General features: G+C 46.0%; 43 non-coding genes and 8 pseudogenes across 43 annotated transcripts; all 51 read left to right on the top strand.

The window, feature by feature from the left end:
• Positions 1–140: 140 nt before the first annotated feature.
• On the top strand, positions 141–259 carry LOC148858580 (5S ribosomal RNA). Its single transcript, XR_016097361.1, has one exon. It is a non-coding gene; the product is annotated as a 5S ribosomal RNA (ribosomal RNA).
• A 359-nt stretch (positions 260–618) lies between these two features.
• On the top strand, positions 619–737 carry LOC148858579 (5S ribosomal RNA). The gene has a single exon (XR_016097082.1). It is a non-coding gene; the product is annotated as a 5S ribosomal RNA (ribosomal RNA).
• A 359-nt stretch (positions 738–1,096) lies between these two features.
• Positions 1,097–1,215, top strand: LOC148858578 (5S ribosomal RNA). Its single transcript, XR_016097828.1, has one exon. It is a non-coding gene; the product is annotated as a 5S ribosomal RNA (ribosomal RNA).
• Positions 1,216–1,575: 360 nt separating this feature from the next.
• On the top strand, positions 1,576–1,694 carry LOC148858577 (5S ribosomal RNA). Its single transcript, XR_016097607.1, has one exon. It is a non-coding gene; the product is annotated as a 5S ribosomal RNA (ribosomal RNA).
• Positions 1,695–2,054: 360 nt separating this feature from the next.
• Positions 2,055–2,173, top strand: LOC148858576 (5S ribosomal RNA). Its single transcript, XR_016097265.1, has one exon. It is a non-coding gene; the product is annotated as a 5S ribosomal RNA (ribosomal RNA).
• Positions 2,174–2,532: 359 nt separating this feature from the next.
• On the top strand, positions 2,533–2,651 carry LOC148858575 (5S ribosomal RNA; annotated as a pseudogene).
• A 359-nt stretch (positions 2,652–3,010) lies between these two features.
• On the top strand, positions 3,011–3,126 carry LOC148858574 (5S ribosomal RNA). Its single transcript, XR_016098183.1, has one exon. It is a non-coding gene; the product is annotated as a 5S ribosomal RNA (ribosomal RNA).
• A 359-nt stretch (positions 3,127–3,485) lies between these two features.
• On the top strand, positions 3,486–3,604 carry LOC148858573 (5S ribosomal RNA). Its single transcript, XR_016096501.1, has one exon. It is a non-coding gene; the product is annotated as a 5S ribosomal RNA (ribosomal RNA).
• A 355-nt stretch (positions 3,605–3,959) lies between these two features.
• On the top strand, positions 3,960–4,078 carry LOC148858572 (5S ribosomal RNA). The gene has a single exon (XR_016096042.1). It is a non-coding gene; the product is annotated as a 5S ribosomal RNA (ribosomal RNA).
• A 359-nt stretch (positions 4,079–4,437) lies between these two features.
• Positions 4,438–4,556, top strand: LOC148858571 (5S ribosomal RNA; annotated as a pseudogene).
• Positions 4,557–4,915: 359 nt separating this feature from the next.
• Positions 4,916–5,034, top strand: LOC148858570 (5S ribosomal RNA). The gene has a single exon (XR_016097081.1). It is a non-coding gene; the product is annotated as a 5S ribosomal RNA (ribosomal RNA).
• A 359-nt stretch (positions 5,035–5,393) lies between these two features.
• On the top strand, positions 5,394–5,512 carry LOC148858569 (5S ribosomal RNA). The gene has a single exon (XR_016097827.1). It is a non-coding gene; the product is annotated as a 5S ribosomal RNA (ribosomal RNA).
• A 360-nt stretch (positions 5,513–5,872) lies between these two features.
• LOC148858568 (5S ribosomal RNA) lies at positions 5,873–5,991 on the top strand. The gene has a single exon (XR_016098094.1). It is a non-coding gene; the product is annotated as a 5S ribosomal RNA (ribosomal RNA).
• A 360-nt stretch (positions 5,992–6,351) lies between these two features.
• Positions 6,352–6,470, top strand: LOC148858567 (5S ribosomal RNA). The gene has a single exon (XR_016097264.1). It is a non-coding gene; the product is annotated as a 5S ribosomal RNA (ribosomal RNA).
• Positions 6,471–6,828: 358 nt separating this feature from the next.
• LOC148858566 (5S ribosomal RNA) lies at positions 6,829–6,946 on the top strand (annotated as a pseudogene).
• Positions 6,947–7,305: 359 nt separating this feature from the next.
• Positions 7,306–7,424, top strand: LOC148858565 (5S ribosomal RNA). Its single transcript, XR_016095767.1, has one exon. It is a non-coding gene; the product is annotated as a 5S ribosomal RNA (ribosomal RNA).
• A 359-nt stretch (positions 7,425–7,783) lies between these two features.
• LOC148858564 (5S ribosomal RNA) lies at positions 7,784–7,902 on the top strand (annotated as a pseudogene).
• Positions 7,903–8,260: 358 nt separating this feature from the next.
• On the top strand, positions 8,261–8,379 carry LOC148858563 (5S ribosomal RNA). The gene has a single exon (XR_016096771.1). It is a non-coding gene; the product is annotated as a 5S ribosomal RNA (ribosomal RNA).
• A 359-nt stretch (positions 8,380–8,738) lies between these two features.
• On the top strand, positions 8,739–8,857 carry LOC148858562 (5S ribosomal RNA; annotated as a pseudogene).
• Positions 8,858–9,216: 359 nt separating this feature from the next.
• Positions 9,217–9,335, top strand: LOC148858561 (5S ribosomal RNA). The gene has a single exon (XR_016098040.1). It is a non-coding gene; the product is annotated as a 5S ribosomal RNA (ribosomal RNA).
• A 359-nt stretch (positions 9,336–9,694) lies between these two features.
• Positions 9,695–9,813, top strand: LOC148858560 (5S ribosomal RNA). The gene has a single exon (XR_016095757.1). It is a non-coding gene; the product is annotated as a 5S ribosomal RNA (ribosomal RNA).
• A 359-nt stretch (positions 9,814–10,172) lies between these two features.
• LOC148858559 (5S ribosomal RNA) lies at positions 10,173–10,291 on the top strand. The gene has a single exon (XR_016095795.1). It is a non-coding gene; the product is annotated as a 5S ribosomal RNA (ribosomal RNA).
• Positions 10,292–10,649: 358 nt separating this feature from the next.
• Positions 10,650–10,768, top strand: LOC148858558 (5S ribosomal RNA). The gene has a single exon (XR_016097409.1). It is a non-coding gene; the product is annotated as a 5S ribosomal RNA (ribosomal RNA).
• A 359-nt stretch (positions 10,769–11,127) lies between these two features.
• LOC148858557 (5S ribosomal RNA) lies at positions 11,128–11,246 on the top strand. Its single transcript, XR_016095840.1, has one exon. It is a non-coding gene; the product is annotated as a 5S ribosomal RNA (ribosomal RNA).
• Positions 11,247–11,605: 359 nt separating this feature from the next.
• On the top strand, positions 11,606–11,724 carry LOC148858556 (5S ribosomal RNA). Its single transcript, XR_016097360.1, has one exon. It is a non-coding gene; the product is annotated as a 5S ribosomal RNA (ribosomal RNA).
• Positions 11,725–12,083: 359 nt separating this feature from the next.
• LOC148858555 (5S ribosomal RNA) lies at positions 12,084–12,202 on the top strand. Its single transcript, XR_016097080.1, has one exon. It is a non-coding gene; the product is annotated as a 5S ribosomal RNA (ribosomal RNA).
• A 359-nt stretch (positions 12,203–12,561) lies between these two features.
• Positions 12,562–12,680, top strand: LOC148858554 (5S ribosomal RNA). Its single transcript, XR_016097826.1, has one exon. It is a non-coding gene; the product is annotated as a 5S ribosomal RNA (ribosomal RNA).
• Positions 12,681–13,040: 360 nt separating this feature from the next.
• Positions 13,041–13,159, top strand: LOC148858553 (5S ribosomal RNA). Its single transcript, XR_016096255.1, has one exon. It is a non-coding gene; the product is annotated as a 5S ribosomal RNA (ribosomal RNA).
• Positions 13,160–13,518: 359 nt separating this feature from the next.
• Positions 13,519–13,637, top strand: LOC148858552 (5S ribosomal RNA). Its single transcript, XR_016097079.1, has one exon. It is a non-coding gene; the product is annotated as a 5S ribosomal RNA (ribosomal RNA).
• Positions 13,638–13,997: 360 nt separating this feature from the next.
• Positions 13,998–14,116, top strand: LOC148858551 (5S ribosomal RNA). Its single transcript, XR_016097262.1, has one exon. It is a non-coding gene; the product is annotated as a 5S ribosomal RNA (ribosomal RNA).
• A 359-nt stretch (positions 14,117–14,475) lies between these two features.
• Positions 14,476–14,594, top strand: LOC148858550 (5S ribosomal RNA). The gene has a single exon (XR_016097881.1). It is a non-coding gene; the product is annotated as a 5S ribosomal RNA (ribosomal RNA).
• Positions 14,595–14,953: 359 nt separating this feature from the next.
• LOC148858549 (5S ribosomal RNA) lies at positions 14,954–15,069 on the top strand. Its single transcript, XR_016097775.1, has one exon. It is a non-coding gene; the product is annotated as a 5S ribosomal RNA (ribosomal RNA).
• Positions 15,070–15,428: 359 nt separating this feature from the next.
• Positions 15,429–15,547, top strand: LOC148858548 (5S ribosomal RNA). Its single transcript, XR_016096500.1, has one exon. It is a non-coding gene; the product is annotated as a 5S ribosomal RNA (ribosomal RNA).
• A 355-nt stretch (positions 15,548–15,902) lies between these two features.
• LOC148858547 (5S ribosomal RNA) lies at positions 15,903–16,021 on the top strand. The gene has a single exon (XR_016097749.1). It is a non-coding gene; the product is annotated as a 5S ribosomal RNA (ribosomal RNA).
• A 355-nt stretch (positions 16,022–16,376) lies between these two features.
• Positions 16,377–16,495, top strand: LOC148858546 (5S ribosomal RNA). Its single transcript, XR_016095975.1, has one exon. It is a non-coding gene; the product is annotated as a 5S ribosomal RNA (ribosomal RNA).
• A 359-nt stretch (positions 16,496–16,854) lies between these two features.
• On the top strand, positions 16,855–16,973 carry LOC148858545 (5S ribosomal RNA). The gene has a single exon (XR_016096079.1). It is a non-coding gene; the product is annotated as a 5S ribosomal RNA (ribosomal RNA).
• A 359-nt stretch (positions 16,974–17,332) lies between these two features.
• LOC148858544 (5S ribosomal RNA) lies at positions 17,333–17,451 on the top strand. The gene has a single exon (XR_016097261.1). It is a non-coding gene; the product is annotated as a 5S ribosomal RNA (ribosomal RNA).
• A 360-nt stretch (positions 17,452–17,811) lies between these two features.
• LOC148858543 (5S ribosomal RNA) lies at positions 17,812–17,930 on the top strand. The gene has a single exon (XR_016096545.1). It is a non-coding gene; the product is annotated as a 5S ribosomal RNA (ribosomal RNA).
• A 360-nt stretch (positions 17,931–18,290) lies between these two features.
• Positions 18,291–18,409, top strand: LOC148858542 (5S ribosomal RNA; annotated as a pseudogene).
• A 359-nt stretch (positions 18,410–18,768) lies between these two features.
• Positions 18,769–18,887, top strand: LOC148858541 (5S ribosomal RNA). Its single transcript, XR_016096515.1, has one exon. It is a non-coding gene; the product is annotated as a 5S ribosomal RNA (ribosomal RNA).
• A 359-nt stretch (positions 18,888–19,246) lies between these two features.
• Positions 19,247–19,362, top strand: LOC148858540 (5S ribosomal RNA). The gene has a single exon (XR_016097764.1). It is a non-coding gene; the product is annotated as a 5S ribosomal RNA (ribosomal RNA).
• A 359-nt stretch (positions 19,363–19,721) lies between these two features.
• LOC148858539 (5S ribosomal RNA) lies at positions 19,722–19,837 on the top strand. Its single transcript, XR_016097221.1, has one exon. It is a non-coding gene; the product is annotated as a 5S ribosomal RNA (ribosomal RNA).
• A 359-nt stretch (positions 19,838–20,196) lies between these two features.
• On the top strand, positions 20,197–20,315 carry LOC148858538 (5S ribosomal RNA). The gene has a single exon (XR_016096498.1). It is a non-coding gene; the product is annotated as a 5S ribosomal RNA (ribosomal RNA).
• A 355-nt stretch (positions 20,316–20,670) lies between these two features.
• Positions 20,671–20,789, top strand: LOC148858537 (5S ribosomal RNA). The gene has a single exon (XR_016095776.1). It is a non-coding gene; the product is annotated as a 5S ribosomal RNA (ribosomal RNA).
• Positions 20,790–21,147: 358 nt separating this feature from the next.
• On the top strand, positions 21,148–21,266 carry LOC148858536 (5S ribosomal RNA). The gene has a single exon (XR_016097116.1). It is a non-coding gene; the product is annotated as a 5S ribosomal RNA (ribosomal RNA).
• A 359-nt stretch (positions 21,267–21,625) lies between these two features.
• On the top strand, positions 21,626–21,744 carry LOC148858535 (5S ribosomal RNA). Its single transcript, XR_016096078.1, has one exon. It is a non-coding gene; the product is annotated as a 5S ribosomal RNA (ribosomal RNA).
• A 359-nt stretch (positions 21,745–22,103) lies between these two features.
• Positions 22,104–22,222, top strand: LOC148858534 (5S ribosomal RNA). Its single transcript, XR_016097825.1, has one exon. It is a non-coding gene; the product is annotated as a 5S ribosomal RNA (ribosomal RNA).
• Positions 22,223–22,582: 360 nt separating this feature from the next.
• Positions 22,583–22,701, top strand: LOC148858533 (5S ribosomal RNA). The gene has a single exon (XR_016095977.1). It is a non-coding gene; the product is annotated as a 5S ribosomal RNA (ribosomal RNA).
• A 360-nt stretch (positions 22,702–23,061) lies between these two features.
• LOC148858532 (5S ribosomal RNA) lies at positions 23,062–23,180 on the top strand (annotated as a pseudogene).
• Positions 23,181–23,539: 359 nt separating this feature from the next.
• LOC148858531 (5S ribosomal RNA) lies at positions 23,540–23,658 on the top strand. The gene has a single exon (XR_016096909.1). It is a non-coding gene; the product is annotated as a 5S ribosomal RNA (ribosomal RNA).
• Positions 23,659–24,017: 359 nt separating this feature from the next.
• On the top strand, positions 24,018–24,133 carry LOC148858530 (5S ribosomal RNA; annotated as a pseudogene).
• Positions 24,134–24,465: the final 332 nt, after the last annotated feature.

Raw genomic sequence — 24,465 nt, 5'->3', positions numbered from 1 at the left:
AATAACTCCGCTCACCTGGGAGCTTGTGCACGGTAACCAAGGGAGGAAAATTGTATACACCGTTTTTTCAAGTCTGAAAGAATTATCGGAGGGGAGCAAGATAATGAGTGCATAAAGATTAAAGCGAACAAGAAGCAAACGGGTGCGATCATACTAGCACTAATGCACCGGATCCCATCAAAACTCCGAAGTTAAGCGTGCTTGGGCGAGGGTAGTATTAGGATGGGTGACCTCCTGGGAAGTCCTCGTGTTGCACCCCAATTTTATTAATATTTTATTTTTGATATACTATTTGCAAATTCCATATGTCGTTTCGGCGAGACAATAGGAAACAACGTGCCGGATACTCGGACCATTTGCGGAACGACTGTCATTACTGAATGGGAACAGTGCAAAACCGGGCTTTGGGTATTCGTCGTGCATTGTGGGCCCCACGATATTACTACATTTATCCGGGGATGCGGCAGATCTAGAAAGGAATAACTCCGCTCACCTGGGAACTTGTGCACGGTTACCAAGGGAGGAAATTTGCATACACCATTTTTTCAAATCTGAAAGGATTAATGGAGGGGAGCAAGACAGTGAGTGCATAAAGATTTCTGCGAACAAGACGCAAACGGGTGCGATCATACCAGCACTAATGCACCGGATCCCATCAGAACTCCGAAGTTAAGCGTGCTTGGGTGAGAGTAGTATTAGGATGGGTGACCTCCTGCGAAGTCCTCGTGTTGCACCCCAATTTTATTAATATTTTATTTTTGATATACTATTTGCAAATTCCATATGTCGTTTCGGCGAGACAACTAGAAACAACGTGCCGGATACTCGGACCATTTGCGGAACGACCGTCATTACTGAATGGGAACGGTGCAAAACCGGGCTTTTGGCATTCGTCGTGTATTGTGGGCCCCGCGATATTACTGCATTTATCCGGGGATGCGGCAGATCTAGAAAGGAATAACTCCGCTCACCTGGGAGCTTGTGCACGGTTACCAAGGGAGGAAAGTTGCATACACCGTTTTTTCAAGTCTGAAAGAATTAACGGAGGGGAGCAAGATAGTGAGTGCATAAAGATTCCTGCGAACAAGATGCAAACGGGTTCGATCATACCAGCACTAATGCACCGGATCCCATCAGAACTCCGAAGTTAAGCGTGCTTGGGCGAGAGTAGTATTAGGATGGGTGACCTCCTGGGAAGTCCTCGTGTTGCACACCAATTTTATTAATATTTTATTTTTGATATACTATTTGCAAATTCTAAATGTCGTTTCGGCGAGACAATTGGAAACAACGTGCCGGATACTCGGACCATTTGCGGCACGACCGTCATTACTGAATGGGAACGGTGCAAAACTGGGCTTTAGGCATTCGTCGTGCATTGTGGGGCCCGTGATATTACTACATTTATCCGAGGATGCGGCAGATATAGAAAAGGAATAACTTCGCTCACCTGGGAGCTTGTGCACGGTTACCAAGGGAGGAAAGTTGCATAAACCGTTTTTTCAAGTCTGAAAGAATTAATGGAGGGGAGCAAGATAGTGAGTGCATAAAGATTAAAGCGAACAAGAAGCAAACAGATGCGATCATACCAGCACTAATGCACCGGATCCCATCAGAACTCCGAAGTTAAGTGTGCTTGGGCGAGAGTAGTATTAGGATGGGTGACCTCCTGGGAAGTCCTCGTGTTGCACCCCAATTTTATTAATATTTTATTTTTGATATACTATTTGCAAATTCTATATGTCGTTTCGGCGAGACAACTGGAAACAACGTGCCGGATACTCGGACCATTTGCGGCACGACCGTCATTACTGAATGGGAACGGTGCAAAACTGGGCTGTAGGCATTCGTCGTGTATTGTGGGCCCCGTGATATTACTACATTTATCCGAGGATGCGGCAGATATAGAAAAGAAATAACTCCGCTCACATGGGAGCTTGTGCACGGTTACCAAGGGAGGAAAGTTGCATACACCGTTTTTTCAAGTCTGAAAGAATTAATGGAGGGGAGCAAGATAGTGAGTGCATAAAGATTCCTGCGAACAAGATGCAAACGGGTTCGATCATACCAGCACTAATGCACCGGATCCCATCAGAACTCCGAAGTTAAGCGTGCTTGGGCGAGAGTAGTATTAGGATGGGTGACCTCCTGGGAAGTCCTCGTGTTGCACCCCAATTTTATTAATATTTTATTTTTGATATACTATTTGCAAATTCCATATGTCGTTTCGGCGAGACAACTGGAAACAACGTGCCGGATACTCGGACCATTTGCGGAACGACCGTCATTACTGAATGGGAACGGTGCAAAACCGGGCTTTTGGCATTCGTCGTGCATTGTGGGCCCCGCGATATTACTACATTTATCCGGGGATGCGGCAGATCTAGAAAGGAATAACTCCGCTCACCTGGGAGCTTGTGCACGGTTACCAAGGGAGGAAAGTTGCATACACCGTTTTTTCAAGACTGAAAGAATTAATGGAGGGGAGCAAGATAGTGAGTGCATAAAGATTAAAGCGAACAAGAAGAAAACGGGTGCGATCATACCAGCACTAATGCACCGGATCCCATCAGAACTCCGAAGTTAAGCATGCTTGGGCGAGAGTAGTTCTAGGATGGGTGACTTCCTGGGAAGTCCTCGTGTTGCAACTCAATTTTATTAATATTTTATTTTTGATATACTATTTGCAAATTCCATATGTCGTTTCGGCGAGACAACTGGAAACAACGTGCCGGATACTCGGACCATTTGCGGCACGACCGTCATTACTGAATGGGAACGGTGCAAAACCTTTCTTTTGGCATTCGTCGTGCATTGTGGGCCCCGCGATATTACTACATTTATCCGGGGCAGCGACAGATCTAGAAAGGACTAACTCCGCTCACCTGGGAGCTTGTGCACGGTTACCAAGGGAGGAAAGTTGCATACACCGTTTTTTCAAGTCTAAAAGAATTAATGGAGGGGAGCAAGATAGTGATTGCATAAAGATTAAAGCGAACAAGAAGCAAACGGGTGCGATCATACCAGCACTAATGCACCGGATCCCATCAGAACTCCGAAGATAAGCGTGCTTGGGCGAGAGTAGTACTAGGATGGGTGACCTGGGAAGTCCTCGTGTTGCACACCAATTTTATTAATATTTTATTTTTGATATACTATATGCAAATTCCATATGTCGTTTCGGCGAGACAACAGGAAACAACGTGCCGGATACTCGGACCATTTGGGGAACGACCGTCATTACTGAATGGGAACGGTGCAAAACCGGGCGTTTGGCATTCGTCGTGCATTGTGGGCCCCATGATATTACAACATTTATCCGGGGATGCGGCAGATCTACAAAGGAATAACTCCGCTCACCTAGGAGCTTGTGCACGGTTACCAAGGGAGGAAAGTTGCATACACCGTTTTTTCAAATCTGAAAGGATTAATGGAGGGGAGCAAGACAGTGAGTGCATAAAGATTTCTGCGAACAAGATGCAAACGGGTGCGATCATACCAGCACTAATGCACCGGATCCCATCAGAACTCCGAAGTTAAGTGTGCTTGGGCGAGAGTAGTACTAGGATGGGTGACCTCCTTGGAAGTCCTCGTGTTGCACCCCAATTTTATTAATATTTTATTTTTGATATACTATTTGCAAATTCCATATGTCGTTTCGGCGAGAAAACAGGAAACAACGTGCCGGATACTCGGACCATTTGCGGAACGACCGTCATTACTGAATGGGAACGGTGCAAAACCGGGCTTTTGGCATTCGTCGTGCATTGTGGGCCCCGCGATATTACATTTATCCGGGGATGCGGCAGATCTTCTAAGGAATAACTCCGCTCACCTGGGAGCTTGTGCACGGTTACCAAGGAGGAAATTTGCATACACCGTTTTTTCAAATCTGAAAGGATTAATGGAGGGGAGCAAGACATTGAGTGCATAAACATTTCTGCGAACAAGACGCAAACGGGTGCGATCATACCAGCACTAATGCACCGGATCCCATCAGAACTCCGAAGTTAAGCGTGCTTGGGTGAGAGTAGTACTAGGATGGGTGACCTCCTGGGAAGTCCTCGTGTTGCACCCCAATTTTATTAATATTTTATTTTTGATATACAATTTGCAAATTCCATATGTCGTTTCGGCGAGACAACAGGAAATAACGTGCCGGATACTCGGACCATTTGCGGAACGACTGTCATTACTGAATGGGAACGGTGCAAAACCGGGCTTTTGGCATTCGTCGTGCATTGTGGGCCCCACGATATTACTACATTTATCCGGGGATGCGGCAGATCTAAAAAGGAATAACTCCGCTCACCTGGGAGCTTGTGCACGGTAACCAAGGGAGGAAAATTGTATACACCGTTTTTTCAAGTCTGAAAGAATTATCGGAGGGGAGCAAGATAATGAGTGCATAAAGATTAAAGCGAACAAGAAGCAAACGGGTGCGATCATACTAGCACTAATGCATCGGATCCCATCAAAACTCCGAAGTTAAGCGTGCTTGGGCGAGGGTATTATTAGGATGGGTGACCTCCTGGGAAGTCCTCGTGTTGCACCCCAATTTTATTAATATTTTATTTTTGATATACTATTTGCAAATTCCATATGTCGTTTCGGCGAGACAATAGGAAACAACGTGCCGGATACTCGGACCATTTGCGGAACGACTGTCATTACTGAATGGGAACAGTGCAAAACCGGGCTTTGGGTATTCGTCGTGCATTGTGGGCCCCACGATATTACTACATTTATCCGGGGATGCGGCAGATCTAGAAAGGAATAACTCCGCTCACCTGGGAACTTGTGCACGGTTACCAAGGGAGGAAATTTGCATACACCATTTTTTCAAATCTGAAAGGATTAATGGAGGGGAGCAAGACAGTGAGTGCATAAAGATTTCTGCGAACAAGACGCAAACGGGTGCGATCATACCAGCACTAATGCACCGGATCCCATCAGAACTCCGAAGTTAAGCGTGCTTGGGTGAGAGTAGTATTAGGATGGGTGACCTCCTGCGAAGTCCTCGTGTTGCACCCCAATTTTATTAATATTTTATTTTTGATATACTATTTGCAAATTCCATATGTCGTTTCGGCGAGACAACTAGAAACAACGTGCCGGATACTCGGACCATTTGCGGAACGACCGTCATTACTGAATGGGAACGGTGCAAAACCGGGCTTTTGGCATTCGTCGTGTATTGTGGGCCCCGCGATATTACTGCATTTATCCGGGGATGCGGCTGATCTAGAAATGAATAACTCCGCTCACCTGGGAGCTTGTGCACGGTTACCAAGGGAGGAAAGTTGCATACACCGTTTTTTCAAGTCTGAAAGAATTAATGGAGGGGAGCAAGATAGTGAGTGCATAAAGATTCCTGCGAACAAGATGCAAACGGGTTCGATCATACCAGCACTAATGCACCGGATCCCATCAGAACTCCGAAGTTAAGCGTGCTTGGGCGAGAGTAGTATTAGGATGGGTGACCTCCTGGGAAGTCCTCGTGTTGCACACCAATTTTATTAATATTTTATTTTTGATATACTATTTGCAAATTCTAAATGTCGTTTCGGCGAGACAATTGGAAACAACGTGCCGGATACTCGGACCATTTGCGGCACGACCGTCATTACTGAATGGGAACGGTGCAAAACTGGGCTTTAGGCATTCGTCGTGCATTGTGGGGCCCGTGATATTACTACATTTATCCGAGGATGCGGCAGATATAGAAAAGGAATAACTTCGCTCACCTGGGAGCTTGTGCACGGTTACCAAGGGAGGAAAGTTGCATAAACCGTTTTTTCAAGTCTGAAAGAATTAATGGAGGGGAGCAAGATAGTGAGTGCATAAAGATTAAAGCGAACAAGAAGCAAACAGATGCGATCATACCAGCACTAATGCACCGGATTCCATCAGAACTCCGAAGTTAAGTGTGCTTGGGCGAGAGTAGTATTAGGATGGGTGACCTCCTGGGAAGTCCTCGTGTTGCACCCCAATTTTATTAATATTTTATTTTTGATATACTATTTGCAAATTCTATATGTCGTTTCGGCGAGACAACTGGAAACAACGTGCCGGATACTCGGACCATTTGCGGCACGACCGTCATTACTGAATGGGAACGGTGCAAAACTGGGCTGTAGGCATTCGTCGTGTATTGTGGGCCCCGTGATATTACTACATTTATCCGAGGATGCGGCAGATATAGAAAAGGAATAACTCCGCTCACATGGGAGCTTGTGCACGGTTACCAAGGGAGGAAAGTTGCATACACCGTTTTTTCAAGTCTGAAAGAATTAATGGAGGGGAGCAAGATAGTGAGTGCATAAAGATTCCTGCGAACAAGATGCAAACGGGTTCGATCATACCAGCACTAATGCACCGGATCCCATCAGAACTCCGAAGTTAAGCGTGCTTGGGCGAGAGTAGTATTAGGATGGGTGACCTCCTGGGAAGTCCTCGTGTTGCACCCCAATTTTATTAATATTTTATTTTTGATATACTATTTGCAAATTCCATATGTCGTTTCGGCGAGACAACAGGAAACAATGTGCCGGATACTCGGACCATTTGCGGAACGACTGTCATTACTGAATGGGAACGGTGCAAAACCGGGCTTTTGGCATTCGTCGTGCATTGTGGGCCCCGTGATATTACTACATTTATCCGAGGATGCGGCAGATCTAGAAAGGAATAACTCCGCTCACCTGAAGCTCGTGCACGGTAACCAAGGGAGGAAAGTTGCATACACCGTTTTTTCAAGTCTGAAAGAATTAATGGAGGGGAGCAAGATAGTGAGTGCATAAAGATTAAAGCGAACAAGAAGAAAACGTGTAAGATCATACCAGCACTAATGCACCGGATCCCATCAGAACTCCGAAGTTAAGCGTGCTTGGGCGAGAGTAGTACTAGGATGGGTGACCTCCTGGAAGTCCTCATGTTGCACCCCAATATTATTAATATTTTATTTTTGATATACTATTTGCAAATTCCATATGTCGTTTCGGCGAGACAACTGGAAACAACGTGCCGGATACTCGGACCATTTGCGGCACGACCGTCATTACTGAATGGGAACGGTGCAAAACCGGTCTTTTGGCATTCATAGTAAATTGTGGGCCCCACGATATTACTACATTTATCCGGGGCAGCGACAGATCTAGAAAGGAATAACTCCGCTCACCTGGGAGCTTGTGCACGGTTACCAAGGGAGGAAAGTTGCATACACCGTTTTTTCAAGTCTGAAAGAATTAATGGAGGGGAGCAAGATAGTGAGTGCATAAAGATTAAAGCGAACAAGAAGCAAACGGGTGCGATCATACCAGCACTAATGCACCGGATCCCATCAGAACTCCGAAGTTAAGCGTGCTTGGGCGAGAGTAGTACTAGGATGGGTGACCTACTGGGAAGTCCTCGTGTTGCACCCCAATTTTATTAATATTTTATTTTTGATATACTATTTGCAAATTCCATATGTCGTTTCGGCGAGACTACAGGAAATAACGTGCCGGATACTCGGACCATTTGCGGAAAGACTGTCATTACTGAATGGGAACGGTGCAAAACCGGGCTTTTGGCATTCGTCGTGCATTGTGGGCCCCACGATATTACTACATTTATCCGGGGATGCGGCAGATCTAGAAAGGAATAACTCCGCTCACCTGGGAGCTTGTGCACGGTAACCAAGGGAGGAAAATTGTATACACCGTTTTTTCAAGTCTGAAAGAATTAACGGAGGGGAGCAAGATAATGAGTGCATAAAGATTAAAGCGAACAAGAAGCAAACGGGTGCGATCATACTAGCACTAATGCACCGGATCCCATCAGAACTACGAAGTTAAGCGTGCTTTGGCGAGGGTAGTACTAGGATGGGTGACCTCCTGGGAAGTCCTCGTGTTCCACCCCAATTTTATTAATATTTTATTTTTCATATACTATTTGCAAATTCCATATGTCGTTTCGGCGAGACAACAGGAAACAACGTGCCGGATACTCGGATCATTTGCGGAACGACTGTCATTACCGAATGGGAACGGTGCAAAACCGGGCTTTTGGCATTCGTCGTGCATTGTGGGCCCCACGATATTACTACATTTATCCGGGGATGCGGCAGATCTAGAAAGGAATAACTCCGCTCACCTGGGAGCTTGTGCACGGTAACCAAGGGAGGAAAGTTGTATACACCGTTTTTTCAAGTCTGAAAGAATTAACGGAGGGGAGCAAGATAATGAGTGCATAAAGATTAAAGCGAACAAAAGCAAACGGGTGCGATCATACTAGTACTAATGCACCGGATCCCATCAGAACTCCGAAGTTAAGCGTGCTTTGGCGAGAGTAGTACTAGGATGGGTGACCTCCTGGGAAGTCCTCGTGTTGCACCCCAATTTTATTAATATTTTATTTTTGATATACTATTTGCAAATTCCATATGTCGTTTCGGCGAGACAACAGGATACAACGTGCCGGATACTCGGACCATTTGCGGAACGACTGTCATTACTGAATGGGAACGGTGCAAAACCGGGCTTTTGGCATTCGTCGTGCATTGTGGGCCCCACGATATTACTACATTTATCCGGGGATGCGGCAGATCTAGAAAGGAATAACTCCGCTCACCTGGGAGCTTGTGCACGGTAACCCAGGGAGGAAAGTTGTATACACCGTTTTTTCAAGTCTGAAAGAATTAACGGAGGGGAGCAAGATAATGAGTGCATAAAGATTAAAGCGAACAAGAACCAAACGGGTGCGAGCATACTAGCAGTAATGCACCGGATCCCATTAGAACTCCGAAGTTAATCGTGCTTGGGCGAGAGTAGTAATAGGATGGGTGACCTCCTGGGAAGTCCTCGTGTTGCACCCCAATTTTATTAATATTTTATTTTTTATATACTATTTGCAAATTCTATATGTCGTTTCGGCGAGACAACAGGAAACAACGTGCCGGATACTCTGACCATTTGCGGAACGACTGTCATTACTGAATGGGAACGGTGCAAAACCGGGCTTTTGGCATTCGTCGTGGATTGTGGGCCCCACGATATTACTACATTTATCCGGGAATGCGGCAGATCTAGAAAGGAATAACTCCGCTCACCTGGGAGCTTGTGCACGGTAACCAAGGGAGGAAAGTTGCATACACCGTTTTTTCAAATCTGAAAGAATTAATGGAGGGGAGCAAGATAGTGAGTGCATAAAGATTAAAGCGAACAAGAAGAAAACGGGTGCGATCATACCATCACTAATGCAACGGATCCCATCAGAACTCCGAAGTTAAGCGTGCTTGGGCGAGAGTAGTACTAGGATGGGTGACCTCCTGGGAAGTCCTCATGTTGCACCCCAATTTTATTAATATTTTATTTTTGATATACTATTTGCAAATTCCATATGTCGTTTCGGCGAGACAACAGGAAACAATGTGCCGGATACTCGGACCTTTTGCGGAACGACTGTCATTACTGAATGGGAACGGTGCAAAACCGGGCTTTTGGCATTCGTCGTGCATTGTGGGCCCCACGATATTACTACATTTATCCGGGGCAGCGACAGATCTAGAAAGGACTAACTCCGCTCACCTGGGAGCTTGTGCACGGTTACCAAGGGAGGAAAGTTGCATACACCATTTTTTCAAATCTGAAAGAATTAACGGAGGGGAGCAAGATAATGAGTGCATAAAGATTAAAGCGAACAAGAAGCAAACGGGTGCGATCATACCAGCACTAATTCACCGGATCCCATCAGAACTCCGAAGTTAAGCGTGCTTGGGCGAGAGTAGTACTAGGATGGGTGACCTCCTGGGAAGTCCTCGTGTTGCACCCCAATTTTATTAATACTTTATTTTTGATATACTATTTGCAAATTCCATATGTCGTTTCGGCGAGACAACAGGAAACAATGTGCCGGATACTCGGACCATTTGCGGAACGACTGTCATTACTGAATGGGAACGGTGCAAAACCGGGCTTTTGGCATTGGTCGTGCATTGTGGGCCCCATGATATTACTACATTTATCCGGGGATGCGGCAGATCTAGAAAAGAATAACTCCGCTCACCTGGGAGCTTGTGCACGGTAACCCAGGGAGGAAAGTTGTATACACCGTTTTTTCAAGTCTGAAAGAATTAACGGAGGGGAGCAAGATAATGAGTGCATAAAGATTAAAGCGAACAAGAACCAAACGGGTGCGATCATACTAGCACTAATGCACCGGATCCCATCAGAACTCCGAAGTTAAGCGTGCTTGGGCGAGAGTAGTACTAGGATGGGTGACCTCCTGGGAAGTCCTCGTGTTGCACCCCAATTTTATTAATATTTTATTTTTGATATACTATTTGCAAATTCTATATGTCGTTTCGGCGAGACAACAGAAAACAACGTGCCGGATACTCGGACCATTTGCGGAACGACTGTCATTACTGAATGGGAACGGTGCAAAACCGGGCTTTTGGCATTCGTCGTGCATTGTGGGCCCCACGATATTACTACATTTATCCGGGAATGCGGCAGATCTAGAAAGGAATAACTCCGCTCACCTGGGAGCTTGTGCACGGTAACCAAGGAGGAAAGTTGCATACACCGTTTTTTCAAATCTGAAAGAATTAATGGAGGGGAGCAAGATAGTGAGTGCATAAAGATTATAGCGAACAAGAAGAAAACGGGTGCGATCATACCAGCACTAATGCACCGGATCCCATCAGAACTCCGAAGTTAAGCGTGCTTGGGCCAGAGTAGTACTAGGATGGGTGACCTCCTGGGAAGTCCTCATGTTGCACCCCAATTTTATTAATATTTTATTATTGATATACTATTTGCAAATTCCATATGTCGTTTCGGCGAGACAACTGGAAACAACGTGCCGGATACTCGGACCATTTGCGGCACGACCGTCATTACTGAATGGGAACGGTGCAAAACCGGTCTTTTGGCATTCATAGTGCATTGTGGGCCCCACGATATTACTACATTTATCCGGGGCAGCGACAGATCTAGAAAGGAATAACTCCGCTCACCTGGGAGCTTGTGCACGGTTACCAAGGGAGGAAAGTTGCATACACCGTTTTTTCAAGTCTGAAAGAATTAATGGAGGGGAGCAAGATAGTGAGTGCATAAAGATTAAAGCGAACAAGAAGCAAACGGGTGCGATCATACCAGCACTAATGCACCGGATCCCATCAGAACTCCGAAGTTAAGCGTGCTTGGGCGAGAGTAGTATTAGGATGGGTGACCTCCTGGGAAGTCCTCGTGTTGCACCCCAATTTTATTAATATTTTATTTTTGATATACAATTTGCAAATTCCATATGTCGTTTCGGCGAGACAACAGGAAATAACGTGCCGGATACTCGGACCATTTGCGGAACGACTGTCATTACTGAATGGGAACGGTGCAAAACCGGGCTTTTGGCATTCGTCGTGCATTGTGGGCCCCACGATATTACTACATTTATCCGGGGATGCGGCAGATCTAAAAAGGAATAACTCCGCTCACCTGGGAGCTTGTGCACGGTAACCAAGGGAGGAAAATTGTATACACCGTTTTTTCAAGTCTGAAAGAATTATCGGAGGGGAGCAAGATAATGAGTGCATAAAGATTAAAGCGAACAAGAAGCAAACGGGTGCGATCATACTAGCACTAATGCACCGGATCCCATCAAAACTCCGAAGTTAAGCGTGCTTGGGCGAGGGTAGTATTAGGATGGGTGACCTCCTGGGAAGTCCTCGTGTTGCACCCCAATTTTATTAATATTTTATTTTTGATATACTATTTGCAAATTCCATATTTCGTTTCGGCGAGACAATAGGAAACAACGTGCCGGATACTCGGATCATTTGCGGAACGACTGTCATTACTGAATGGGAACAGTGCAAAACCGGGCTTTGGGTATTCGTCGTGCATTGTGGGCCCCACGATATTACTACATTTATCCGGGGATGCGGCAGATCTAGAAAGGAATAACTCCGCTCACCTGGGAACTTGTGCACGGTTACCAAGGGAGGAAAATTGCATACACCATTTTTTCAAATCTGAAAGGATTAATGGAGGGGAGCAAGACAGTGAGTGCATAAAGATTTCTGCGAACAAGACGCAAACGGGTGCGATCATACCAGCACTAATGCACCGGATCCCATCAGAACTCCGAAGTTAAGCGTGCTTGGGTGAGAGTAGTATTAGGATGGGTGACCTCCTGCGAAGTCCTCGTGTTGCACCCCAATTTTATTAATATTTTATTTTTGATATACTATTTGCAAATTCCATATGTCGTTTCGGCGAGACAACTAGAAACAACGTGCCGGATACTCGGACCATTTGCGGAACGACCGTCATTACTGAATGGGAACGGTGCAAAACCGGGCTTTTGGCATTCGTCGTGTATTGTGGGCCCCGCGATATTACTGCATTTATCCGGGGATGCGGCAGATCTAGAAAGGAATAACTCCGCTCACCTGGGAGCTTGTGCACGGTTACCAAGGGAGGAAAGTTGCATACACCGTTTTTTCAAGTCTGAAAGAATTAACGGAGGGGAGCAAGATAGTGAGTGCATAAAGATTCCTGCGAACAAGATGCAAACGGGTTCGATCATACCAGCACTAATGCACCGGATCCCATCAGAACTCCGAAGTTAAGCGTGCTTGGGCGAGAGTAGTATTAGGATGGGTGACCTCCTGGGAAGTCCTCGTGTTGCACACCAATTTTATTAATATTTTATTTTTGATATACTATTTGCAAATTCTAAATGTCGTTTCGGCGAGACAATTGGAAACAACGTGCCGGATACTCGGACCATTTGCGGCACGACCGTCATTACTGAATGGGAACGGTGCAAAACTGGGCTTTAGGCATTCGTCGTGCATTGTGGGGCCCGTGATATTACTACATTTATCCGAGGATGCGGCAGATATAGAAAAGGAATAACTTCGCTCACCTGGGAGCTTGTGCACGGTTACCAAGGGAGGAAAGTTGCATAAACCGTTTTTTCAAGTCTGAAAGAATTAATGGAGGGGAGCAAGATAGTGAGTGCATAAAGATTAAAGCGAACAAGAAGCAAATGGGTGCGATCATACCAGCACTAATGCACCGGATCCCATCAGAACTCCGAAGTTAAGTGTGCTTGGGCGAGAGTAGTATTAGGATGGGTGACCTCCTGGGAAGTCCTCGTGTTGCACCCCAATTTTATTAATATTTTATTTTTGATATACTATTTGCAAATTCCATATTTCGTTTCGGCGAGACAATAGGAAACAACGTGCCGGATACTCGGACCATTTGCGGAACGACTGTCATTACTGAATGGGAACAGTGCAAAACCGGGCTTTGGGTATTCGTCGTGCATTGTGGGCCCCACGATATTACTACATTTATCCGGGGATGCGGCAGATCTAGAAAGGAATAACTCCGCTCACCTGGGAACTTGTGCACGGTTACCAAGGGAGGAAAATTGCATACACCATTTTTTCAAATCTGAAAGGATTAATGGAGGGGAGCAAGACAGTGAGTGCATAAAGATTTCTGCGAACAAGACGCAAACGGGTGCGATCATACCAGCACTAATGCACCGGATCCCATCAGAACTCCGAAGTTAAGCGTGCTTGGGTGAGAGTAGTATTAGGATGGGTGACCTCCTGCGAAGTCCTCGTGTTGCACCCCAATTTTATTAATATTTTATTTTTGATATACTATTTGCAAATTCTATATGTCGTTTCGGCGAGACAACTGGAAACAACGTGCCGGATACTCGGACCATTTGCGGCACGACCGTCATTACTGAATGGGAACGGTGCAAAACTGGGCTGTAGGCATTCGTCGTGTATTGTGGGCCCCGTGATATTACTACATTTATCCGAGGATGCGGCAGATATAGAAAAGAAATAACTCCGCTCACATGGGAGCTTGTGCACGGTTACCAAGGGAGGAAAGTTGCATACACCGTTTTTTCAAGTCTGAAAGAATTAATGGAGGGGAGCAAGATAGTGAGTGCATAAAGATTCCTGCGAACAAGATGCAAACGGGTTCGATCATACCAGCACTAATGCACCGGATCCCATCAGAACTCCGAAGTTAAGCGTGCTTGGGCGAGAGTAGTATTAGGATGGGTGACCTCCTGGGAAGTCCTCGTGTTGCACCCCAATTTTATTAATATTTTATTTTTGATATACTATTTGCAAATTCCATATGTCGTTTCGGCGAGACAACTGGAAACAACGTGCCGGATACTCGGACCATTTGCGGAACGACCGTCATTACTGAATGGGAACGGTGCAAAACCGGGCTTTTGGCATTCGTCGTGCATTGTGGGCCCCGCGATATTACTACATTTATCCGGGGATGCGGCAGATCTAGAAAGGAATAACTCCGCTCACCTGGGAGCTTGTGCACGGTTACCAAGGGAGGAAAGTTGCATACACCGTTTTTTCAAGTCTGAAAGAATTAATGGAGGGGAGCAAGATAGTGAGTGCATAAAGATTAAAGCGAACAAGAAGAAAACGGGTGCGATCATACCAGCACTAATGCACCGGATCCCATCAGAACTCCGAAGTTAAGCGTGCTTGGGCGAGAGTAGTTCTAGGATGGGTGACTTCCTGGGAAGTCCTCGTGTTGCAACTCAATTTTATTAATATTTTATTTTTGATATACTATTTGCAAATTCCATATGTCGTTTCGGCGAGACAACTGGAAACAACGTGCCGGATACTCGGACCATTTGCGGCACGACCGTCATTACTGAATGGGAACGGTGCAAAACCTTTCTTTTGGCATTCGTCGTGCATTGTGGGCCCCGCGATATTACTACATTTATCCGGGGCAGCGACAGATCTAGAAAGGACTAACTCCGCTCACCTGGGAGCTTGTGCACGGTTACCAAGGGAGGAAAGTTGCATACACCGTTTTTTCAAGTCTAAAAGAATTAATGGAGGGGAGCAAGATAGTGATTGCATAAAGATTAAAGCGAACAAGAAGCAAACGGGTGCGATCATACCAGCACTAATGCACCGGATCCCATCAGAACTCCGAAGTTAAGCGTGCTTGGGCGAGAGTAGTACTAGGATGGGTGACCTGGGAAGTCCTCGTGTTGCACACCAATTTTATTAATATTTTATTTTTGATATACTATATGCAAATTCCATATGTCGTTTCGGCGAGACAACAGGAAACAACGTGCCGGATACTCGGACCATTTGGGGAACGACCGTCATTACTGAATGGGAACGGTGCAAAACCGGGCGTTTGGCATTCGTCGTGCATTGTGGGCCCCATGATATTACAACATTTATCCGGGGATGCGGCAGATCTACAAAGGAATAACTCCGCTCACCTAGGAGCTTGTGCACGGTTACCAAGGGAGGAAAGTTGCATACACCGTTTTTTCAAATCTGAAAGGATTAATGGAGGGGAGCAAGACAGTGAGTGCATAAAGATTTCTGCGAACAAGATGCAAACGGGTGCGATCATACCAGCACTAATGCACCGGATCCCATCAGAACTCCGAAGTTAAGTGTGCTTGGGCGAGAGTAGTACTAGGATGGGTGACCTCCTTGGAAGTCCTCGTGTTGCACCCCAATTTTATTAATATTTTATTTTTGATATACTATTTGCAAATTCCATATGTCGTTTCGGCGAGAAAACAGGAAACAACGTGCCGGATACTCGGACCATTTGCGGAACGACCGTCATTACTGAATGGGAACGGTGCAAAACCGGGCTTTTGGCATTCGTCGTGCATTGTGGGCCCCGCGATATTACATTTATCCGGGGATGCGGCAGATCTTCTAAGGAATAACTCCGCTCACCTGGGAGCTTGTGCACGGTTACCAAGGAGGAAATTTGCATACACCGTTTTTTCAAATCTGAAAGGATTAATGGAGGGGAGCAAGACATTGAGTGCATAAACATTTCTGCGAACAAGACGCAAACGGGTGCGATCATACCAGCACTAATGCACCGGATCCCATCAGAACTCCGAAGTTAAGTGTGCTTGGGCGAGAGTAGTACTAGGATGGGTGACATCCTTGGAAGTCCTCGTGTTGCACCCCAATTTTATTATTATTTTATTTTTGATATACTATTTGCAAATTCCATATGTCGTTTCGGCGAGAAAACAGGAAACAACGTGCCGGATACTCGGACCATTTGCGGAACGACCGTCATTACTGAATGGGAACGGTGCAAAACCGGGCTTTTGGCATTCGTCGTGCATTGTGGGCCCCGCGAAATTAAATTTATCCGGGGATGCGGCAGATCTTCTAAGGAATAACTCCGCTCAGCTTGGAGCTTGTGCACGGTTACCAAGGAGGAAATTTGCATACACCGTTTTTTCAAATCTGAAAGGATTAATGGAGGGGAGCAAGACATTGAGTGCATAAAGATTTCTTCGAACAAGACGCAAACGGGTGCGATCATACCAGCACTAATGCACCGGATCCCATCAGAACTCCGAAGTTAAGCGTGCCTGGGCGAGAGTAGTATTAGGATGGGTGACCTCCTGGGAAGTCCTCGTGTTGCACCCCAATTTTATTAATATATTATTTTTGATATACTATTTGCAAATTCCATCTGTCGTTTCGGCGAGACAACTGGAAACAACGTGCCGGATACTCGGACCATTTGCGGCACGACCGTCATTACTGAATGGGAACGGTGCAAAACTGGGCTTTTGGCATTCGTCGTGCGTTGTGGGCCCCGTGATATTACTACATTTATCCGAGGATGCGGCAGATCTAGAAAGGAATAACTCCGCTCACCTGGGAGCTTGTGCACGGTTACCAAGGGAGGAAAGTTGCATAAACCGTTTTTTCAAGTCTGAAAGAATTAATGGAGGGGAGCAAGATAGTGAGTGCATAAAGATTAAAGCGAACAAGAAGCAAATGGGTGCGATCATACCAGCACTAATGCACCGGATCCCATCAGAACTTCGAAGTTAAGCGTGCTTGGGCGAGAGTAGTACTAGGATGGGTGACCTCCTGGGAAGTCCTCGTGTTGCACCCCAATTTTATTAATATTTTATTTTTGATATACTATTTGCAAATTCCATATGTCATTTCGGCGAGACATCTGGAAACAACGAGCCGGATATTCGGACCATTTGCGGCACGACCGTCATTAACGAATGGGAACGGTGCAAAACCGGGCTTTTGGCATTCGTCCTGCATTGTGGGCCCCGCGATATTACTGCATTTATCCGGGGATGCGGCAGATCTAGAAAGGAATAACTCCGCTCACCTGGGAGCTTGTGCACGGTTACCAAGGGAGGAAAGTTGCATACACCGTTTTTTCAAGTCTGAAAGAATTAATGGAGGGGAGCAAGATAGTGAGTGCATAAAGATTCCTGCGAACAAGATGCAAACGGGTTCGATCATACCAGCACTAATGCACCGGATCCCATCAGAACTCCGAAGTTAAGCGTGCTTGGGCGAGAGTAGTATTAGGATGGGTGACCTCCTGGGAAGTCCTCGTGTTGCACCCCAATTTTATTAATATTTTATTTTTGATATACTATTTGCAAATTCTAAATGTCGTTTCGGCGAGACAACTGGAAACAACGTGCCGGATACTCGGACCATTTGCGGCACGACCGTCATTACTGAATGGGAACGGTGCAAAACTGGGCTTTAGGCATTCGTCGTGCATTGTGGGGCCCGTGATATTACTACATTTATCCGAGGATGCGGCAGATATAGAAAAGGAATAACTCCGCTCACCTGGGAGCTTGTGCACGGTTACCAAGGGAGGAAAGTTGCATAAACCGTTTTTTCAAGTCTGAAAGAATTTATGGAGGGGAGCAAGATAGTGAGTGCATAAAGATTAAAGCGAACAAGAAGCAAACGGATGCGATCATACCAGCACTAATGCACCGGATCCCATCAGAACTCCGAAGTTAAGCGTGCTTGGGCGAGAGTAGTAGTAGGATGGGTGACCTCCTGGGAAGTCCTCGTGTTGCACCCCAATTTTATTAATATTTTATTTTTGATATACTATTTGCAAATTCTATATGTCGTTTCGGCGAGACAACTGGAAACAACGTGCCGGATACTCGGACCATTTGCGGCACGACCGTCATTACTGAATGGGAACGGTGCAAAACTGGGCTGTAGGCATTCGTCGTGCATTGTGGGCCCCGTGATATTACTACATTTATCCGAGGATGCGGCAGATATAGAAAAGGAATAACTCCGCTCACCTGGGAGCTTGTGCACGGTTACCAAGGGAGGAAAGTTGCATAAACCGTTTTTTCAAGTCTGAAAGAATAAATGGAGGGGAGCAACATAGTGAGTGCATAAAGATTAAAGCGAACAAGAAGCAAACGGGTGCGATCATAACAGCACTAATGCACCGGATCCCATCAGAACTGCGAAGTTAAGCGTGCTTGGGCGAGAGTAGTATTAGGATGGGTGACCTCGAGGGAAGTCCTCGTGTTGCACCCCAATTTTATTAATATTTTATTTTTGATATACTATTTGCAAATTCCATATGTCGTTTCGGCGAGACAACAGGAAACAACGTGCCGGATACTCGGACCATTTGCGGAACGACCGTCATTACTGAATGAGAACGGTGCAAAACCGGGCTTTTGGCATTCGTCGTGCATTGTGGGCCCCGCGATATTACTACATTTATCCGGGGATGCGGCAGATCTAGAAAGGAATAACTCCGCTCACCTGGGAGATTGTGCACGGTTACCAAGGGAGGAAAGTTGCATACACCGTTTTTTCAAGTCTGAAAGAATTAACGGAGGGGAGCAAGATAATGAGTGCATAAAGATTAAAGCGAACAAGAAGCAAACGGGTGCGATCATACCAGCACTAATGCACCGGATCCCATCAGAACTCCGAAGTTAAGCGTGCTTGGGCGAGAGTACTACTAGGATGGGTGACCTCCTGGGAAGTCCTCGTGTTGCACCCCAATTTTAGTAATATTTTATTTTTGATATACTATTTGCAAATTCCATATGTCGTTTCGGCGAGACAACTGGAAACAACGTGCCGGATACTCGGACCATTTGCGGAACGACCGTCATTACTGAATGGGAACGGTGCAAAACCGGGCTTTTGGCATTCGTCGTGCATTGTGGGCCCCGCGATATTACTACATTTATCCGGGGATGCGGCAGATCAAGAAAGGAATAACTCCGCTCTTCTGGGAGCTTGTGCACGGTTACCAAGGGAGGAAAGTTGCATACACCGTTTTTTCAAGTCTGAAAGAATTAATGGAGGGGAGCAAGATAGTGAGTGCATAAAGATTAAAGCGAACAAGAAGAAAACTGGTGCGATCATACCAGCACTAATGCACCGGATCCCATCAGAACTCCGAAGTTAAGCGTGCTTGGGCGAGAGTAGTACTAGGATGGGTGACCTGGGAAGTCCTCGTGTTGCACCCCAATTTTATTAATATTTTATTTTTGATATACTATTTGCAAATTCCATATGTCGTTTCGGCGAGACAACTGGAAACAACGTGCCGGATACTCGTACCATTTGCGGCACGACCGTCATTACTGAATGGGAACGGTGCAAAACCTTTCTTTTGGCATTCGTCGTGCATTGTGGGCCCCGCGATATTACTACATTTATCCGGGGCAGCGACAGATCTAGAAAGGACTAACTCCGCTCACCTGGGACCTTGTGCACGGTTACCAAGGGAGGAAAGTTGCATACACCGTTTTTTCAAGTCTAAAAGAATTAATGGAGGGGAGCAAGATAGTGATTGCATAAAGATTAAAGCGAACAAGAAGCAAACGGGTGCGATCATACCAGCACTAATGCACCGGATCCCATCAGAACTCCGAAGTTAAGCGTGCTTGGGCGAGAGTAGTACTAGGATGGGTGACCTGGGAAGTCCTCGTGTTGCACCCCAATTTTATTAATATTTTATTTTTGATATACTATATGCAAATTCCATATGTCGTTTCGGCGAGACAACAGGAAACAACGTGCCGGATACTCGGACCATTTGGGGAACGACCGTCATTACTGAATGGGAACGGTGCAAAACCGGGCGTTTGGCATTCGTCGTGCATTGTGGGCCCCATGATATTACAACATTTATCCGGGGATGCGGCAGATCTACAAAGGAATAACTCCGCTCACCTAGGAGCTTGTGCACGGTTACCAAGGGAGGAAAGTTGCATACACCGTTTTTTCAAATCTGAAAGGATTAATGGAGGGGAGCAAGACAGTGAGTGCATAAAGATTTCTGCGAACAAGATGCAAACGGGTGCGATCATACCAGCACTAATGCACCGGATCCCATCAGAACTCCGAAGTTAAGTGTGCTTGGGCGAGAGTAGTACTAGGATGGGTGACCTCCTTGGAAGTCCTCGTGTTGCACCCCAATTTTATTAATATTTTATTTTTGATATACTATTTGCAAATTCCATATGTCGTTTCGGCGAGAAAACAGGAAACAACGTGCCGGATACTCGGACCATTTGCGGAACGACCGTCATTACTGAATGGGAACGGTGCAAAACCGGGCTTTTGGCATTCGTCGTGCATTGTGGGCCCCGCGATATTACATTTATCCGGGGATGCGGCAGATCTTCTAAGGAATAACTCCGCTCACCTGGGAGCTTGTGCACGGTTACCAAGGAGGAAATTTGCATACACCGTTTTTTCAAATCTGAAAGGATTAATGGAGGGGAGCAAGACATTGAGTGCATAAACATTTCTGCGAACAAGACGCAAACGGGTGCGATCATACCAGCACTAATGCACCGGATCCCATCAGAACTCCGAAGTTAAGCGTGCTTGGGCGAGAGTAGTAGTAGGATGGGTGACCTCCTGGGAAGTCCTCGTGTTGCACCCCAATTTTATTAATATTTTATTTTTGATATACTATTGGCAAATTCCATATGTCGTTTCGGCGAGACAACAGGAAACAATGTGTCGGATACTCGGACCATTTGCGGAACGACTGTCATTACTGAATGGGAACGGTGCAAAACCGGGCTTTTGGCATTCGTCGTGCATTGTGGGCCCCGTGATATTACTACATTTATCCGAGGATGCGGCAGATCTAGAAAGGAATAACTCCGCTCACCTGAAGCTTGTGCACGGTAACCAAGGGAGGAAAGTTGCATACACCGTTTTTTCAAGTCTGAAAGAATTAATGGAGGGGAGCAAGATAGTGAGTGCATAAAGATTAAAGCGAACAAGAAGAAAACGGGTACGATCATACCAGCACTAATGCACCGGATCCCATCAGAACTCCGAAGTTAAGCGTGCCTGGGCGAGAGTAGTATTAGGATGGGTGACCTCCTGGGAAGTCCTCGTGTTGCACCCCAATTTTATTAATATATTATTTTTGATATACTATTTGCAAATTCCATCTGTCGTTTCGGCGAGACAACTGGAAACAACGTGCCGGATACTCGGACCATTTGCGGCACGACCGTCATTACTGAATGGGAACGGTGCAAAACTGGGCTTTTGGCATTCGTCGTGCATTGTGGGCCCCGTGATATTACTACATTTATCCGAGGATGCGGCAGATCTAGAAAGGAATAACTCCGCTCACCTGGGAGCTTGTGCACGGTTACCAAGGGAGGAAAGTTGCATAAACCGTTTTTTCAAGTCTGAAAGAATTAATGGAGGGGAGCAAGATAGTGAGTGCATAAAGATTAAAGCGAACAAGAAGCAAACGGGTGCGATCATACCAGCACTAATGCACCGGATCCCATCAGAACTTCGAAGTTAAGCGTGCTTGGGCGAGAGTAGTACTAGGATGGGTGACCTCCTGGGAAGTCCTCGTGTTGCACCCCAATTTTATTAATATTTTATTTTTGATATACTATTTGCAAATTCCATATGTCATTTCGGCGAGACATCTGGAAACAACGAGCCGGATATTCGGACCATTTGCGGCACGACCGTCATTAACGAATGGGAACGGTGCAAAACCGGGCTTTTGGCATTCGTCCTGCATTGTGGGCCCCGCGATATTACTGCATTTATCCGGGGATGCGGCAGATCTAGAAAGGAATAACTCCGCTCACCTGGGAGCTTGTGCACGGTTACCAAGGGAGGAAAGTTGCATACACCGTTTTTTCAAGTCTGAAAGAATTAATGGAGGGGAGCAAGATAGTGAGTGCATAAAGATTCCTGCGAACAAGATGCAAACGGGTTCGATCATACCAGCACTAATGCACCGGATCCCATCAGAACTCCGAAGTTAAGCGTGCTTGGGCGAGAGTAGTATTAGGATGGGTGACCTCCTGGGAAGTCCTCGTGTTGCACACCAATTTTATTAATATTTTATTTTTGATATACTATTTGCAAATTCTAAATGTCGTTTCGGCGAGACAACTGGAAACAACGTGCCGGATACTCGGACCATTTGCGGCACGACCGTCATTACTGAATGGGAACGGTGCAAAACTGGGCTTTAGGCATTCGTCGTGCATTGTGGGGCCCGTGATATTACTACATTTATCCGAGGATGCGGCAGATATAGAAAAGGAATAACTCCGCTCACCTGGGAGCTTGTGCACGGTTACCAATGGAGGAAAGTTGCATAAACCGTTTTTTCAAGTCTGAAAGAATTTATGGAGGGGAGCAAGATAGTGAGTGCATAAAGATTAAAGCGAACAAGAAGCAAACGGATGCGATCATACCAGCACTAATGCACCGGATCCCATCAGAACTCCGAAGTTAAGCGTGCTTGGGCGAGAGTAGTACTAGGATGGGTGACCTCCTGGGAAGTCCTCGTGTTGCACCCCAATTTTATTAATATTTTATTTTTGATATACTATTTGCAAATTCTATATGTCGTTTCGGCGAGACAACTGGAAACAACGTGCCGGATACTCGGACCATTTGCGGCACGACCGTCATTACTGAATGGGAACGGTGCAAAACTGGGCTGTAGGCATTCGTCGTGCATTGTGGGCCCCGTGATATTACTACATTTATCCGAGGATGCGGCAGATATAGAAAAGGAATAACTCCGCTCACCTGGGAGCTTGTGCACGGTTACCAAGGGAGGAAAGTTGCATAAACCGTTTTTTCAAGTCTGAAAGAATAAATGGAGGGGAGCAAGATAGTGAGTGCATAAAGATTAAAGCGAACAAGAAGCAAACGGGTGCGATCATAACAGCACTAATGCACCGGATCCCATCGGAACTCCGAAGTTAAGCGTGCTTGGGCGAGAGTAGTACTAGGATGGGTGACCTCCAGGGAAGTCCTCGTGTTCCACCCCAATTTTATTAATATTTTATTTTTGATATACTATTTGCAAATTCCATATGTCGTTTCGGCGAGACAACAGGAAACAACGTGCCGGATACTCGGACCATTTGCGGAACGACCGTCATTACTGAATGAGAACGGTGCAAAACCGGGCTTTTGGCATTCGTCGTGCATTGTGGGCCCCGCGATATTACTACATTTATCCGGGGATGCGGCAGATCTAGAAAGGAATAACTCCGCTCACCTGGGAGCTTGTGCACGGTTACCAAGGGAGGAAAGTTGCATACACCGTTTTTTCAAGTCTGAAAGAATTAACGGAGGGGAGCAAGATAATGAGTGCATAAAGATTAAAGCGAACAAGAAGCAAACGGGTGCGATCATACCAGCACTAATGCACCGGATCCCATCAGAACTCCGAAGTCAAGCGTGCTTGGGCGAGAGTACTACTAGGATGGGTGACCTCCTGGGAAGTCCTCGTGTTGCACCCCAATTTTATTAATATTTTATTTTTGATATACTATTTGCAAATTCCATATGTCGTTTCGGCGAGACAACTGGAAACAACGTGCCGGATACTCGGACCATTTGCGGAACGACCGTCATTACTGAATGGGAACGGTGCAAAACCGGGCTTTTGGCATTCGTCGTGCATTGTGGGCCCCGCGATATTACTACATTTATCCGGGGATGCGGCAGATCAAGAAAGGAATAACTCCGCTCACCTGGGAGCTTGTGCACGGTTACCAAGGGAGGAAAGTTGCATACACCGTTTTTTCAAGTCTGAAAGAATTAATGGAGGGGAGCAAGATAGTGAGTGCATAAAGATTAAAGCGAACAAGAAGAAAACTGGTGCGATCATACCAGCACTAATGCACCGGATCCCATCAGAACTCCGAAGTTAAGCGTGCATGGGCGAGAGTAGTACTAGGATGGGTGACCTGTGAAGTCCTCGTGTTGCACCCCAATTTTATTAATATTTTATTTTTGATATACTATTTGCAAATTCCATATGTCGTTTCGGCGAGACAACTGGAAACAACGTGCCGGATACTCGGACCATTTGCGGAACGACTGTCATTACTGAATGGGAACGGTGCAAAACCGGGCTTTTGGCATTCATAGTGCATTGTGGGCCCCACGATATTACTACATTTATCCGGGAATGCGGCAGATCTAGAAAGGAATAACTCCGCTCACCTGGGAGCTTGTGCACGGTAACCAAGGGAGGAAAGTTGCATACACCGTTTTTTCAAATCTGAAAGAATTAATGGAGGGGAGCAAGATAGTGAGTGCAT

Source organism: Nelumbo lutea, chromosome 4 (genome assembly GCF_056320005.1).
Source record: "Nelumbo lutea isolate HS-2025 chromosome 4, American lotus-T2T, whole genome shotgun sequence".
Lineage (NCBI taxonomy): Eukaryota > Viridiplantae > Streptophyta > Magnoliopsida > Proteales > Nelumbonaceae > Nelumbo > Nelumbo lutea.
The sequence above is the reverse complement of the archived record's forward strand: the minus strand, read 5'-3'. Positions and strand labels throughout refer to the sequence as shown.